Source organism: Danio rerio, chromosome 14 (assembly GCF_049306965.1).
Source record: "Danio rerio strain Tuebingen ecotype United States chromosome 14, GRCz12tu, whole genome shotgun sequence".
Classification (NCBI taxonomy): Eukaryota; Metazoa; Chordata; class Actinopteri; order Cypriniformes; family Danionidae; genus Danio; species Danio rerio.
The window spans coordinates 14,482,771-14,487,800 of NC_133189.1; the positions used below are offsets into that span (position 1 = coordinate 14,482,771).

At 32.7% G+C, this 5,030-nt stretch overlaps 1 long non-coding RNA gene across 3 annotated transcripts; it reads left to right on the forward strand.

Moving 5' to 3' along the window:
• Nucleotides 1-1,114: 1,114 nt before the first annotated feature.
• Nucleotides 1,115-4,778, forward strand: LOC137487570 (uncharacterized). 3 transcript variants are annotated; one of them, XR_012390090.1, is made up of 5 exons: nucleotides 1,115-2,286; nucleotides 2,377-2,482; nucleotides 2,607-2,677; nucleotides 3,925-4,109; nucleotides 4,272-4,778. It is a non-coding gene; the product is annotated as an uncharacterized lncRNA (long non-coding RNA). The 3 variants fall into 3 exon arrangements; XR_011006173.2 differs by having other exon boundaries at nucleotides 1,115-1,143; XR_012390091.1 differs by having other exon boundaries at nucleotides 1,115-1,143; nucleotides 2,607-2,673.
• The last annotated feature ends 252 nt before the right edge of the window (nucleotides 4,779-5,030 follow it).

Sequence of the window (5,030 nt, forward strand, 5' to 3'; positions counted from 1 at the left end):
GGCAAATACAAAAGAGAAACTGATAAATAGTAGACGTTGATGAGAAATGGAGCAGCATATTTGGTAGTTGAGAACGATGTAGAGCTGGTTTCCGAGAAATGCAGGCGGCGGAGCAAGATACTCTCTTTGCCACGGTTGCGAAAAAGTATCTGTATGGGCTACAGGCACACAGTCTCAGTGCTGCTGGAAACATTGTAATCTCAAATAAGTCTCCGCTGTACGAATATTTAGCATACTTCGGTCTTTTTTTATTTCTTAATTTTTACATGAAGTGTAAATTAACTTAGGTAGGCTACTTGGGTACAGGGGCGTAATTTGTTGCTAGTATACCGAGGAATGTTTAGACAGTGAGTATTGTTATGATTATTTAAAAAAATTATAAATAAATAAATTAAATAACAAAAAAATAAATAAATAAAATAAAACACCTTACGGAAAGGATGCAATGAAGGAAAAGCATGCTCTTAATCATTCTTCATAATCTGATTCGTACCCAGATAGCAGGCAGTAATCGGCCCGAGCTCGGCTGCCCTCCGGCGCCTCCGGCTCCGACTCGGCATCGGCGAGTGTTATCCGGGCCGAGTGCGGGCCGCAGCTCGCTCGCGCACATGCGGTTGTGATGCGGCTGTAAAGCACTGGCCCGATTCCGGTCAACCATATCCGGCCCGAGTCTGTCTGTAGAGTCCGGGCCGCTTCTGGCAAGGACTCGGCTGATGGCAACCGATTAAGTTCTTATTTTATCTAGTAATCTGTTAGCTCCACGTTTAATGATAATTTGAGAAAATATTCATGGTACGATAGCAAAAAAAAAAAAAAAAAAAAAGAATATTTAGTGTGGATGGTCGCAATGTTTAGACGCAAACAAAACAATATTATTTATAAATAGATTATACATGTCATCTAGAGAAAAACTATGTAAAATTTGCTTATTTTTGAGATAGCACGCTCCTGTGCTGACTGTTTTTTTTAAAGCAGAAGTTGGTTTCATAATAAACACATGCGTTACTAAATTCCTGATCCAAACTCCAATCCAGACGGTGGCGGTAATGCTCCAAAGAGCTGGTTGTCAACCACCATGGCACGAAGATCACAAGAAGAAAAATTTTGGTTTTTCAAAGACTCACGTGGATTCCGGTCAGAAAGGTAAGCTTTTTACTGCTTGTGTACTGTATAATTAGCGAATTTAGAGCTTAAAACATTTCCACGGTGTTTGGTTGTAACAGCGTTTAGTAATTTAAAACAGTTTGATACGAAATGTAACTTGCTTTAAGAAACACGACTGGAGCTAATGTATGCTAACGCTAACAGTTACAAACACGTCTGAAAGTTCCTTTTCCTTTTACACAATGTTAGATTGTAACGTGTGTAGTAACTGAAAACTATTTTAATTATTTTAAAGAAACATGAAACGAATTTGTGTGTATGCTAACTTTGCGTTAAAGAAAGTTTCTGTAGACGAATCCATTAACTAACTTGGCAAAACGTGTTTTTTTCCTGATTTAACATTATAAAGTACCGTGGATGTTGAAAAAAATCATTGTACAGGCGTATACTTATCCAACAGTATTAATTCTGTGATTATGTGTAAATAAAAACTAATCGTTTTGGATTAATAAAATATTGTTTATCTTGTTTATGCAGTTAGTCACGAAAAATGATCGAAACTCGACAGTTTACTATTCTCTTTAAATTATCCAAGAGAAATATATTACTATGCACTTTAATTCATATTTTTTAGCCTATGTGAATCAATTATATCTTTTGTTCAAGCTGTAATGGTCAGTTAATGTAAAACTGAACGTCTTAAAGCAGATTTTGATGTTTTTTTATGTTATTGACAGTGATAAATTCTGATTTAAATGAATGGGTAACAATATTTGTTGGTTAAGTCTTATTGTTCTTGTTTAACAAAGGTTAGTGAGATCATTTTGCAGCACATCACGACCAAAGAAGTCAATAGCACACTCTTTTGAACGTGAATAGGCATGTTATAGTTGTGTGCTAAAAGTCCATTATAAGCTGTAAACTGCTGATACATTTTCAACATAGATTGAGCTTTTCAGACATTACATTACTAATTGCTTCACAAACAGCTGAAATGGTTTATTGTTATTGGCTATCATCAAACATTTTTCACAATGGTAGGTTAATCTTCATGGGTACAGAATAATGCATGTGCTTGACAATCTTACAAATCTATGTCTCAGATTCATAAGGCTGTCACTCTGCATGAATCTCCGAATAAATCTTGTGCAACCTTCTGTGTACTGATTATTTACACTATAGGTATTATATGCATTAATTAACTTTGATAGTATTTCAGGATTTGAACTTTTCTTTACGGGAGGTTAACAACAATGTGATGTTTTATTATAGATGCATATGAGGAAGCTCGACTCAAACATCCACACGCAACTGTGATTTCTGACTGGTAGACAGATGAGGATGATGATCGCCTGTCATACATCTAAAGACAGAACAGGTTTGTTTGCAATTATTTTAAACACATACTGTCAACATTATGTCATTGATCTATTACAACCTGTGAGTTTTGCCCTGGCACTATACTAAAGTGATGTTTTGTTTTGTAAATGTATCTGATTAAGGGACAGTATAGACACATCTATACCATGATGAAGAAAAATTATTTGGAACAAAGAGGCTGGATAAAAGGCAGGTATAAAGATTTCAGAAATCAATGCAGCACCACAAGTACCATCACCATCAATGACTATGGCAGAAATCTTAAGACCACCATCAAGATGCACAGATACTGTACATTCCAGTACACCAGGCGTGTCCAAACTACGGCCCGCGAGGCTTTTTATAAATATCAATAGAATCTGGCCCGCTATACAAAAATGAACGTAATTCAATAAATAACCACCGGGTGTCGCTATTACATGCATTCAATTAAGCAGCAGTTCTTGTTATGATCTGTCTGTCTGTCTGTCTGTCTACACACAGTTGAAGTCTGAATTATTAGCCCCTCATTGATTTATTTCTTCTTTTTTAAATATTTCCCAAATGATGTTTAACAGAGCAAGAACATTTTTACAGTATGTCTGATAATATTTTTTTCTTTTGGAGAAAGACTTGTTTTATTTCGGCTAGAATAAAAAGCGGTTAAAATTTTTTTATGAACCATTTTAAGGTCAGAATTATTAGCCCCTTAAGTCTTCAGAACAAACCATTGTAATAAAATAACTTGCCTAATTACCTTAACTTGACTAGTTAACTTGATTAACCTAGTTAAGCCTTTAAATGTCACTTTAAGCTGTATAGAAATGTCTTAAAAATATCTAGTCAAATATTATTTACTGTCATCATGCCAAAGATAAAATAAATCAGTTATTAGAAATGAGTTACTAAAACTAATATGTTTAGAAATGTGTGGAAAAAAATGTTTAACTCTCCGTTAAATAGAAATTGGGGAAAAAAATAAACGGTGGCTAATAATTTAGGGGGGCTAACAATTCTGACTTCAACTGTATTTATATATATATATATATATATATATATATATATATATATATATATATATATATATATATATATATATATATATATATATACACACACACACACTATCTGTGTGATGTATTTAAAATTTGGCCCGCAACAACGTTTGTTTTTTTGCATCTGGCCCTCGGCCCAAAAAGTTTGGACACTCCTGCAGTACACCTATGAACATTTACAGTCTTTGTTCTAGTGCAGTTTGAGATCAAGACAGAACTTATTGCATCTCGTGATGTCTTTGTAAGAATTGAAGACATCACTAAATTTGTTAAGGATTAATGCAGCTAGAAAGTAAAGATCAACTAGAGAATATCAGCAGTGTCTAACCCACTGATGTATTTACAGAGGTTGTATGAGAATAAGCTACAGGTTGATTTATACTAATCTGTTATTTTTCTTTTTTAGCACGACTGACTGAAGTTTTAAAATCATGCAACGTCATAAAGCAGCAGCTGGGCCTGATTCTCACAAAACCAAAACAGACGTGATGAAATTCCAGATGTAAACACATTTGACCTACCTTTGGCCAATTTGATTTGGAAAAGCTTGAAAATCAACTAAAGGAGCAGCCCGAACAAATGAAGAAACTGGTAAGTTCAAGCTCTTGCTAATTTCAAAGTGTTTTAAGTTTATTTTTTTTTATTGTTTTTTTTTTTTTGCTTCGTAGGTAGCCTACTTTTTTCCTAATTTTTTCTTTTTTTATACATTAGTACTTCTTCACTACTAATTATCTGTTTATCTTTTAATCACAGATGGAGTGAGGACAAATGTCCATACCACGCCACTGATAAAGAAGTGGAAAAATGCATTACAAGGTAGCTACAACTTGCCCGTGACAGGGATGGAGGAAGAAAGAAGAGAAAGCTAATGTGTCAAATGTCTAAATCACTATTTTGTTTTATTTTTTAAACAACATTTTAAGTGTATTAGGATGTTCCCTGATACTTGAACAATTTGTTTCTTTCATTTGCATTTATATATATATATATATATGTATATGTGTATATATATATATATGTGTGTGTGTATATATGTATGGTATGTATGTATGTATGTATGTATGTATGTATGTATGTGCGCCAAATTATGAAGAAACATCTTGATACATTTTTAATAAACGTAATACAAATAAAATTATAAATATAAAATTACACAAGACGTGTATATATATGAAATGTATAATCATCTCACTCATGTCTTGCTGTTTGTGCAATTGATTTTGTTCAAGTTTATTTAAAAATAAGTTTGACTTTATACTTCTGCAAATATATATATATATATATATATATATATATATATATATATATATATATATTTTTTTTTTTTTTTTTTTTTTATTTGTTTGTTTATTATTATTTTAATGTTTTATTAAAAAATGTTTCAAGATGTTTCTTCAGAATTCTGCAGTACTTTTCACAAGTTTGACTTGGATATTTTACGGATTGTCATTGGTATTTTTAAGATGTTTCTTGCTATATCTTAAATTGGTTTCTATATTTAGGTTTATATAA